The sequence below is a fragment of the Vulpes vulpes genome, chromosome 1 (assembly GCF_048418805.1).
Source record: "Vulpes vulpes isolate BD-2025 chromosome 1, VulVul3, whole genome shotgun sequence".
NCBI lineage: Eukaryota > Metazoa > Chordata > Mammalia > Carnivora > Canidae > Vulpes > Vulpes vulpes.
In genome coordinates, this window is record NC_132780.1 from 69,847,343 (window position 1) to 69,859,823 (window position 12,481).

Genomic DNA, 12,481 nt, shown 5'->3' on the forward strand with positions numbered 1-12,481 from the left:
TCAGAGGGAAACCTGCTTTTCCTTCTCCCTCAGTCATTCCCCCTGCTTGTGCTCCCTCTCTCTCTCTCTCTCAAATAAATAAATAAATCTTAAAAAAAAAAAAAGATGCCATTTAAGTGTATCAAGTAGTAATTATGGAAACATTTCACTATAATCATTACAAGGAATATATGTTTCCATCAGACCTTGCTTTAAAAACAGTAAACTATAAGGTCACTATTTATAGCAATCATAAGTACTTGCTTAATGGAAAACATCAATGTTTCATCTCCTGAGGTCTTCAAATCACTTAGTGAGGGATACCCCATTATGGAAACATAGTCAAACCAATATACAGGGAGGTTTAAAAGTAGGGTTGACTACAATTCCCTTTCACCTAAGATATGATAATTTCACAATTACTTCTTGTTTTAAGTTTTAGAGATAACAGACACATTCATAAGTAATATAATTCATAAATCATTTTTAAAACCAGAAAATAAGAGTGTAAATTTATAAATAAGTAAAGAAATGGTATGGATACATGTACCTGGTTCAGTGCAAGGTAACAATAGATAATGTGTGTGGCTGTACCTTCCTCTTAAATGTCACTACTAAATTGTGAGATTCTGGGATGGGGTAACTGGGCGATGGGGCATATGACATATTGAGCACTGTGTGTTATATACAATTGACAAATCCCTGAACTCTACCTCTAAAACTAATAATACACTATATGTTAATTAATTGAATTTAAATAAAAGTAAATTTAAAAATAAATTCCAAAGGAGATTAAAAAACTGGCATAAATTAATAAAATTAATACAATAAAACAGCCCTATACTACAACTTACATGTTTGCAGAGGTCATGCTAACGAAAATATATGGGCCTTAGCCAATAAGGATGGAAATGAATTCTAACAGTGAAATATATGTTTCTGCCCATATTTGTTAATATCATTAGTATGAAAATACTGTTTGCTCTCCTAATGTTTGCTAATCTGAATGGTGCCCAAGAAAAATAGAGATCTCATTAATAAATGATGTCAATAAACATTAAAATTTATGAATAAAATTTAATTTTTTTCACTTTAAGTTGTTTTGATTCAAATACTAATGAAGCTGTTTGGAAGTAACTATTCAATAAAAATATCTATTAAGTATTTCATCTTGCCTAGGGGACAGACACCATGAAAAGAAACGGGAAACTAGGGGGAAGCCTGGATGGCTCATTGGTTGAGTGCCTGCCTTTGGCCCAGAGCGTGATCCTGGAATACCAGGATCGAGTCCCACATTGGGCTCCCTGCATGGAGCCTGCTTCTCCTTCTGCCTATGTCTCTGCTGTGCTCTCTCTCTATTTCTCATGAATAAATAAATAAAACTCTTAAAAAAAAAAAAAGGGGAAATTAGGGTATCAAGGAGTTGGAAAAAATTGAGAATCTCAGGGTTCTCTCTAGGGCTAACAACATAAAATATATATGAATGTATCTCTACCGTGGCAAGAAAAATCAATTTTTAAATACAGATTTTAATTTTTATGTTAAAAAATGTTAACAATATTTCTTCACCAAAATTTATATTTATATTTTTTATATATCAATTTTCTGATCTAATAAAATGACTTCTACATTTTGATGAACCTAAAAAAGGGTGTCCAAATTCATAGGAGTAAGGGACTTCTGCTTCCAGCCAAGATAAAAATAACAGACAAGATTCACTCTCCTGGCTGAAACAACCAAAAAATAATAATAATGATAATAAAATAAAATAAATAAAATAAAAAACAGGCAAAGCACAAGAAATGACAGTTCTCAAGCCTCTGAATGTCAGGCAATGAAGACAATGAGGCTGAGAGATGGCAAATCAAGAAGTCAACCCTAGGATTACTTCAGTTCTCTGGCTTGGGAGTCTCCAGGATGCAGGCTGGGGAAGGGTGCCAGGCTACCTCTCTGGCTTGTGGAGACTAAACAAAAAATCCAGGGAGACCAACCCAGCGAGATTTCAGAGAAGAGTACTAGAGCTATTCTGAAAGAATTCTGAGGATCTGCACAAGGTCCACTCATACACTCAGCTGAACACTAGTCAGTGCATGTGTGGCAGAGGAAATACCAGAGGCTGGAGAAAGAACCAGCCACAGGACCCAAGGTAAAAGTGCTGGGTTCCCTCAGAGAGCCAGACTAAAAGAGTTCATGATTCACAGATACTAGGTTAAGTATATACAAGGCTTGCCTCCGTCATAGGAAATAATTAAACCTGGTCTGAGACTACTCTGGTACTGCCTAATCAAATCTTAAAAGCAAGATCTAAAAGGATGAAAAGTGTTCCCAACTATCTTCACTGTGTCGCAGAAGAAAGCCCAAGAATATTTACAGGAATAGGAAACATCTACCCAACAAGGTAAAAGTCACACTATCTGGCATCTAATCAGAAATTAACATGCATGCCAAGATGCAGGAAAATGTAACATAACTGAGAAGAAAAACCAATCAATCAAAACTAACCTATAACTGTTATAATTTGTAGACAAAGACAACTAAAATTGTTTTACCCATATACACATATGTAAGACACAAATACAGATACTAATATAGGTGCTAATACAATGGTGACTGAGGAAGATTTATAATCCAAAATATTTAGAAAGGTGTAGGAATAAAAACTAATACCATGAGACTTACCACAGAAACTTTTATACATGGAAAGGCAAAAAGCCAAAGGATTTCAAAAGGAAGAGAGATTAATTGCATGACAGGAACAGAGAATAAAGTTAAAGTATAATTTGACATTGTGCTTTATTCAAGGAATACATTTTTAAGTTGTAAAACACTTTGGCAAATGTATACTCTTAATTAATTCAACAACTGAAGTGCCAGTCAAAAACTGAAAATAAAAGAAAGTTACATCTCCCCTAATGTTTGCTTCAAAATGAAGGTTTTTGCTTATTTTTTTCTAAGATTTTATTTATTTATTCATGAGAGACAGAGGCAGGGACATAGGCAGAAGGAGAAGCAGGCTCCCCGTGGGGATCCTGATGTGGGACTCGATCCCAGGATCCCCAGGATCATGACCTGAGCCGAACAAAGATGCTCAACCCCTGGAGCCACTCAGGTGCCCTAGTTTTGCTTAGTTTTAAAAACACTTGAAAGAATAAAAACTTGTAGACAAAGATAAAGATGGTGAGATTATTATCATCATGTACTTATAGTCCCTCCTAAAATTCTAGAATACTGTAGAGTTTAAAATATACAAAACTCATAAAGAAGAAAATGGGAAAGGAAACAATTGAGAAACCACAAAGCATCTGAGCTGAGCAATCAGGGGTTTAGCTAACCCCAGGAGAAAAGGAACCAATTTCTGCTGTAGACTCCTCCCCCTGCCACCTCATTCCATCCCCTAGGGAAAAAGCTGAGGCACTGGCAGCAATAGTCATAGGGATAAAGGTGGGGCTAAGACTTGAAGACTGATTTAATTCTCACTAAGGGAGCAGTTGAAGCTCCACATCTATTCTCAGCTGGCACTCCTTAATTCCCAGCAAAAGATGAGAAATGTATTCCTAAAGAGTTCTACTTTACAGAACTGGATTTTGAGGGGCAGTTGGTGGGATCATTTACACACTGAAGGTTGAGGTGTCCAGCTCTACACCTAGAGCAAGGGCAGTCAGCCCACACACTAGTGGAGGAAGACTGGAAGACTTTTCTCTTGGGAGTCTGACCAGCCCAACAAACAGAAAACCACCTCAAGAAAACAACCACTGACCAGAGAGAAGAAAAATTCAAAATTCTGCAGAGTTTTGAATTAAAAGAAGATGTTGCATCCTTGAGGTAAAGGATGCTGTTAAAATAATTCAAAACATAACAGGGAATCTGAGAAACTAAAACTATGACAGTAAAATGAAAAACTTGGTAGACTGGAAGACAAAAACTGAGAAACTCTCCGTCCAAGCAGCAGCAATGACAGAGATGGAAAATGGTAAAGAACAGTTAAAAATTAGAGGACTAGTTCGAAAGGTCCAGAAACTAAATGACAGATGTTTCACCAAGAAAAAGAAAAAGGAAGAAGGAGGAAGAAAAATTATCACCGTAATACATTCTTTTGAAACCAAAGTGAAAGGTAAGAGCTTCCAAATGAAAAAGGGCCCACTGAGTTCTCACCACAACAGAAAGATGAGACGAAAACAAAACAAACCAAAAAATCAACTACCAGCAACATAAGCACACAAGGTAGCAATAAGGAATAAATACCAAAGAATCTTGGCAGGCAGGGGCGCAGGGGGCACCCATGTTTTCATCCACAGACTTCACATAATTACATAATGTAATTCATAAATATATCAAACTTGATTTTTAAAAAATAGGTTTTAAGATCACTCTACACAGAAGCCACATTTATCCAATTGTAGTCCATTCTAAACTCAGAGTTAAGCAAATTCCTTGAAGAGTCTTTTTTTTTTTTTTTTTAAGATTTTATTTATTTATTCATGGGAGACACAGAGAGAGAGAGGCAGAGGGAGAAGCAGGCTCCATGCAGGGAGCCTGACATGGGACTCGATCCCAGGTCTCCAAGATCACACCCTGGGCTGAAGGCAGCGCTAAACTGCTGAGCCACCTGAGCTGCCCGAAGAGTGAGTTTTAAGCCTAGTAATTATTATTCATTACCAACCAGATTTCTCCCTGCGTTCTTTTTCTGCTTCTGTAACAGATGATAAAGGCAATATGGAATTGGATGAATACTATAGGGGAAGTCAATAAAACCTCTCTATAAAGGTTTTTTTTTGTCAGTCATAAGAAAACAAATAAAATAGGATTAGGGTACGTACTTCTGTACCCAAAATGTACGTTATGAACCTACTCCCTAAATTTCTCATTTTAATAATTTGCGACAAATAAAAGACTGAAATGAAGCAGAGAGGAGGGATAGCAAAATGGATATACATCCAAAATGGTATAGTTCTCAGAAACTGTGGTTAAGGCATTGATTTCTTTCTACAGTTACATTTCAAGAGTCAACAGCAGAGATATCATGTGGAAAAAACAGCTCACTATTACTCATGATTACAATGTCTGGTTTATATTCACACAGCGCAATGTCATGTCATTTAATGTGCCACCAAATCCTCAGCAATACAGAAGAGCATGTCCCAAATTTGCATTCCAGCACAGTCATCCCTGCTAATTTCTAGGCCTTCAGATTCAACTGTCAACTTGACATGTGGTATCAGTATCTCCAAAGCACTCTCAGTATGTCTCAACTGAAGTTTGTTATCTCCCTTCTCCAAACTTGTCTACAATTAGGTCTCAGTTATTATGGATTCTAAGGAGTACAGATTTTTGAAATGTGAGGACAAGGACTAAGTGGTTTTGTAGAAGAATCTCTGAAATGCAGTCATAAGGTTATTTGTACCTTGAAGGAGAAGCTAAGCTACTACATATACCCATTCACAAACCACACAAATTTCAGGTATCATTTCTTGCTTATATTCATTCCATGTTGTAAATAAATTGGCCTATTCATAAACATGGATCATGACACCCATAACTATGTAAGTTATCTCCTATGTCCAGAATGCCTTCTTTAATATTTGCTTTTATTTATCTTTTGTTCTATCATATTGCAACTTATAATTACCTGTTCTAGCTTATAAGAAAGTTCGAGCTTAGTTGATATCAGAACCATGTTCTCATTGATTTTTATACCCTTGACAGTATGTATATAACTGACTTTACACCTATCTGGCCCTTAAATACTTACTGAACTCAACAACTCAGCTTTTTTATTGAGGAGTGTCATTAAGATACATCAATATATTGCAGCTTTCCCCACAGTACTTTGCTGTATTCATTATTTTTGTGTCTCTGCCTATAGAAGCCTCTATATAATCTCCCTTTATATAGATCTTGGTTTCTGGGCCTGCTTCTTTTCACCTTGGTATAGATCTTGGTTTCTGGGCCTGCTTCTTTTCACCTTCGTACTTAAATTGACAGTTCCACGTGACAATCTTTACACCTCTCTTTTACTTTTATTCTCTTCTCTTCTAGTTAACTTTCCCATACTTCTACAATACTGCTCATAAGGTACGACTTTCATATCCAGACAGTGCTTTCCCTTTACTCTGTCACCTTAGGACTACCTTGTTTCATTATATAAGAATAATGCAGTAACAGAAAGGTCAACGTCTTTTTAAAACTGCAAGACTTAGGTGAGTGCCAGAGTGGTTCAGTGTGTTAAGCATCCAACTCTTGGTTTTGGCTCAGGTCATGATCTCAAGGTCCTCAGATTGAGCCCTGAGACCCAGGTTGGGTTCTGAGCTCAATGGTGGAGTCAGCTAGTTCTACCTCCCTCCCATTGCTCCTCTCCCTACTCCTGCTCTAAAATAAATAAAATCTTAAAAAAAGAAAAGAAAAAGAAGACTAAAGCTTCAAGACTTCAAGACCTTCAAGACTAAAGCTCTATCTCAATATAACAGAACAACGTAAGAGCAAAGACAACATATATAACTACTATGTCTGTACATAAGTTCAAAACTCAAAACCACTGACCTTTAATCTTTTAATTTTAGAGAGGCTGAAACGACAACATTGAAGGAAATGGCAATATAGCTTTATTTATAGAGTAAATTAAAGTTTAGCAGCATATAAAACTTTATAATGCCATCCATTCCTGATTGTAGAGTAGATACAATTACCATTGATACTTTATTATGATCTACATTCCTGACAAGTATGCTATAAAGAAATAACAAATTTCAAATAACTTTTAGTCTCTCAGGTGATGAAGAAATTTAGAAATGGAAATAATGATGGTGATAAGATAGTAACTAAGCTTTTATTAAATAATTACTGCTTGCCAAGTACTATTCTCAGCAATATAAACATACCACCTCATTCATTCCTTGTAACAGCTGTATGAGTACAGTATTCTTATTCCTACAACATGTTAATAATGAGGCTGAGACAGACATGGCTTGCTCAAGTCATTTAGACAGTAAGTGTTCTATCTGGCAGAATGACCTCAGAGCTTGCACTCCAACACTAATTCTTAGCATAAGACATTACCTACCTGAGAGCCCTAATTAAGCAAACTGCCCCCCCAAAGAGCATGAGTTAGTGAAAAAGCCAGAAACAGAACACTGAGATCTTGAATCTTAAGACCTTTTTCTATTTTACTTTTAAAATTTTTTGTGTGGTATTTTAAACATGTCTTGTTTGCACACCATTTGGAGATAGTAGGGACTTTGGACACAGATAAGGCAACACACTGAAATTATCTGGTGTATGTGCTTTTTGTTTTTTTGGTGTTGGTCCTATGTCCTAATTCAAAGTCAAGTGCTCTTTCTCCATAAATGAATTCCTGAATAAGTTATATGAAGAACAGTAGTGACAACTGTCAGAGAAACACCTGGCAAAAAAAAAAAAAAAAAAAAGATCTCATATCTACAAATATGCTTTATTTCCTAGATGAGAGAACTGCCTATCAAATTTCATTGACACAAAAATGATAAACCTGTGGCCATTTAACACTTAGAATTCCTTCAGTTATATTAAAGTTTTCAATGGGTGAGATTCTTAAAACTAAAATTTGGTCGTAGTACACAATGAACATCTCCAATATTATTATTGAATTAGGGCTAATTCAAACTATTGTCCTGAATGAAATAAGTTCTAACCATACTTCTCCATTACATATCATCCATTTCATTTTTGAAGCTACTATGTACAATGACATAAAGCTATTAAGTTAAAAAAAAAAAAAAAAAATATATATATATATATATATATATATATATATATATATATCAAAATTTGAGAACCCCTTTTGGTTTTGATTGGTTTTTAGAATAAAACCAAAAAACACCTGATGAGTAAGTGCCTGTGAAGTTTACAATTATGTTCTAATTACAGTATCTATCTGAACAGAGTAATTCTATAACATGAAACATCAGACCACACTGATTGTCCCAACCCCTGCTGATAAACTCGTTTAATTACATATTTGTAGTCAGGCAAATGAGCCTAAGACTTCGCCCCCTACTGTGCTCTTAATGTGAAAGTTCATATGTCAAAACTTCCAAGAAAAGAATTCAAAAGGATTACGTATTTAAGCAAACCAAGGTTCCAGTAACATACTTATGAATATACATTTTAAGCCAAGCAATAAAGCTTAGACATATAACTATCTCCAGCTGTATATGCAATCCTAAATTAAGTTTAATATTCACTGAGAAAATGGACATAAAGTAGGCCTCACATAATTGTTCACTGACTCCAGCTGCAAAGTTCCTCAAAAATTTTTTTCTTAGCGAAGTTTTTATTTTTTATTTATTATTTTTTTAATAATAAATTTATTTTTATTGGTGTTCAATTTGCCAACATACAGAATAACACCCAGTGCTCATCCGGTCAAGTGCCCCCCTCAGTGCCTGTCACCCACCCATTCACCCCCACCCCCCCCCTTCCTCTTCCACCACCCCTAGTTCGTTTCCCAGAGTTAGGAGTCTTTACGTTCTGTCTCCCTTTCTGATATTTCCTACCCATTTCTTCTCCCTTCCCTTCTATTCCCTTTCACTATTATTTATATTCCCCAAATGAATGAGAACATATAATGTTTGTCCTTCTCCAACTGACTCATTTCACTCAGCATAATACCCTCCAGTTCCATCCACATTGAAGCAAATGGTGGGTATTTGTCATTTCTAATGGCTAAGTAATATTCCATTGTATACATAAACCACCTCAAAAATTTTCTTAACTTGACGCCAGCAACATTTTCTTTCTTCCTTTTAAAGATTTACTTATTTATTTGAGAGAGAGAAGCAAACTCCCAGCTAAATGGGGAGCCCAACATTGAGCTCGAGATCATGACCTGAGTCAAAATTAAACATCGGATGGTTAACCAACTAAGCCACCCAGGAGCCCCAACAATCATATTTTCAAAGCAAATTATTTTCTAATAATATATGAAGATTAGAATATGTTTATACTGTCTGTTGAAGCCTCCTCAAGGAAATTCTTTAGGAAGCAAGCATTCAACAAAAGCTTGTTAAATTAAGCACAATAAGGGGCACCAGCATGGCACAGGCAGTGAATGTGTGACTCTTGGTTTTGGCCCAGATACTGATCTCAGGGTTGTGAGATCAAGCCCCAGGTCAGGCTCTGTGCTCAGCATACAGTCTGCTTGGGATTCTCTCTCCCTTTTCCCTCTTCTTCTTCCTCTTCCACTCCCACTCGTGTGCTCGCATGCTCTCTAAAATAAATAAATCTTTGAAATAGACAAATAAAGCACAATGAGACAATTCCCTTAACATGAAGAACTTTTTGTTTTATGTCAAATATTTTCCAAGTTAAGAAAAAAGGGACTATTCTTAATACTTTCCTTCACAAGAAATATCCACTGCCTGTAAACAGTACTAAAAGACTGTCAGGTATATCCTCCTTCTAGTTTTCATACATTAAGTCTACTAATTTAAGTGTAATAACCATATGTCCAAATTATATCACCAGTTATGACCTCAATATGGCCAAATCATATTGGTTTCTTTCAATGACAACCAAATTAAGATTTCTCTAGATCAGAGCTGTCTGTAGAATGTGAAAGTAAGTTTCGCTGTGACCATTTGGGAAGCTGAATATGATCTTGATGATACCACAGTGAAGGTGAAAAGACTGATCTAAATATGTGTAAAGATTTTCCCCCAAAAAGACAAATATAATCAAGTGATTTTTAATTTCACTTCCCAGCAAGTATAAAGATCAATGGCTGACTACTGGTTAACAAAAATAGAGTGAGAATAGAAATAAAGAACTGTCAGGAAATTTTTTCAAAAACTTGGGGCTGAGTTTCTGTTGCTAACAATCACCCATATAAAAGCAGTTGTTATCCCTGGAAACATGAAACACCTCCTTAAAGCTTTAGTAGAATCCTTTTGCCGTTCCTATGTGGAATTCTGTATACTGTGTCTTTTTCTCTTCACTATTTAGTACGTGCAAGATAAGATAATTACAAGTATAGAAAGAAGTCATCTGTTTTAAAATGTGAGGTTTTAAAATATTAAATTGGAATGTTTACTTGCTGATAGTACACAAGAAAAAAGAAAAAGACTGAACATTTCTACTCTCCTCCACCCCAAACACCAAAATCCCAATTTCCGTTTTGTCCCAATGATGCATTAATACCACTTTGTTCTACTTACAGACTTATAATATGTTTTAAATTCTGGAAGCCTTAGTCCTGTCCCCTAAATTTTTCCTTTTCAAGACTTTCCTTGGTTATTCTTGTTAATTTTTTCACATAAACTTTATAATCATTTTGTCTAGCTCCAGAAAAAAAATTGCCGATTTCCACTTGGGATTATGTAATATTTTGAAAATTAACTAGGGACAATTGACATCTCCATGTAAATCTTCCTATACAAGAATCATAATGAAATCTTCCCCAGATCCTCTCAGAATGTTTCCTGCTATCATTTTTATTTTCAGACATAGCAATTCTGATGTGTATTACTATCTAAAAAGCTGCAAGGAGTCTAGAATCAAAGTCACCTCCATATTAAATGGCCCACAACTGTTCAATTTTTACTAAGTACAGCATGAGATACAAAGATGAAGTCACACCTAGTATTAACAAAAAATAAACATATAGGGCCTTGTACGCAGCAATTTATATCTTACAAAGCTAATCAATCCTTTTAAACCCTTTTAAACCTTTTAAATTTACTACTATAAATCACCTGTTTCTCACTGAAAAATGAGATAAACTAATGGGCAGAACCCTGACTTAGTATCACTCAGCAAAAGTGACTTCAGATTATACGGTCTGCTTTAAATATTTTACAACTAACATTATACTACTAAGTAGAAAAGATTAAATATTTTAAAACCATAATAAGTATTATAATTATTTCATTGAGAATAAACAAGATGATTATTCTGACAAAGCCACCTACAGGTTAACTTACTTCCTTGAACAAAGATCATTCCCAGGGCCAAGCATGATAGTTTTTTTGTTTTTAAAGATTTGATTTATTTATTCGAGAAAGAGAAGGCGCATGCAGATGCCCAAGCATGAGCACACAAGCAGCGGGAGGGGGAGCAGCAGACTCCCAGTTGAGCAGGGAGTGCGACATGGGGCTAGATCCCAGGACCCTGAGATCATGACCTGAGCTTAAGGCAGACACTAAATAACTGAGCCACCCAGGTGTCCCCCAAGTATGATAGTTTTAAGGAGAGAGTTAAGAGAATGACAGTATATGGTTCACTACTATACAGGTACTTTTTCCTAATGGAATTTACTTAGTAAATTCGACACACATTCAAAACAAAACAATGATTTATTTTAGAATATGATTTTTAAATACGTTTTCTGAATATTCAATTTGTTGATATTCTAAATGAATTTATAATACTATACTTACTAGCTGTATTTAGGCAAAATACTTGAACCTTGGTGTCCTCACCTTCATTAACAGAGCTCAGTCTAGTACTTAACATCACAGGACTAGGATGAGCTCTGAATGTGCTATGTTTGTACAGCACAAAGAGGAGCACTGAGCGTTTCATAAGACCTATATAACTGATGTTGCCACTGTTCAAACAGGCTATCTAAAATCAAACAGGAAGAAAGGACTGTAGAAAATGACATAGCAAAAATATAAGAGAACTGATGACTGAAGAACAGCAAATAAACTAAGATGACTGTAGGTTATAATTTAGGAAAATAAAAGCAGAAAGCTCCTTGGGGATAAAGAGTGCCATTTTACATAATCTAACTTTTAATTAACTTAATCAATAAAAATATGCTAAATGTTAAGTTAAAACATGAAATTATTTTAAAATAAAATTTTTATGACAAACAAGCTCAATAAAGATGCACCTGTAATCTCTAGGGTAGCAAACTGGAGGAGAGCTCAGCTAATCAAATCATTGAATTGTCTTCCATATAGGGTTTAGATTTGAAACAGCACATAAAGAACTACTACAGTTTCCCAGAAAAAGGAATAAACTATGATTATTCCATGAGCTCTACAAAAACTTACCAAAAGAGTAGTAAAGGGAATTTATTAAAAATTAAAAATTGAAGAATGAGTTCAAATACTTCTTCCATAGTATTTTCACACCTCCCCCTCTCTGAATTCACCTCCCTCACTTTGCTTCCATAGGATTTCATGGTTCTGTAATACTTAAAACTGTATAGTCTTCTACATCAGCATACAGAGTAATAAGCCTCCAGAGAGCAAGATGATTCCTTCATTTTTTTATATTACTCAAATATATTTAAAAATGCCTAAATAAGAGTTTGGTATATAACCAAGAGCTGCACATTTCTCTGTTCTCATCTGCACAGACGTGGGCTTGTACTTTTTATAATGTTTTCATCAGTTTTTGTTGAGTATTTATCATTTTACATCTATGCATATTTTATCAATGAGTCATGTCATATACAAATATACTACTGGTTTCTCAACATGTATACATGCTATAATGAACACAATACAAATCTGCTTAAAAA

General features: G+C 35.2%; 1 protein-coding gene across 17 annotated transcripts in view; it reads right to left on the bottom strand.

Annotated features, from left to right (window-relative positions):
• Positions 1 to 12,481, bottom strand: part of QKI (QKI, KH domain containing RNA binding) — a 161,754-nt gene that overhangs the window by 47,241 nt on the left and 102,032 nt on the right. The window lies entirely within an intron of this gene.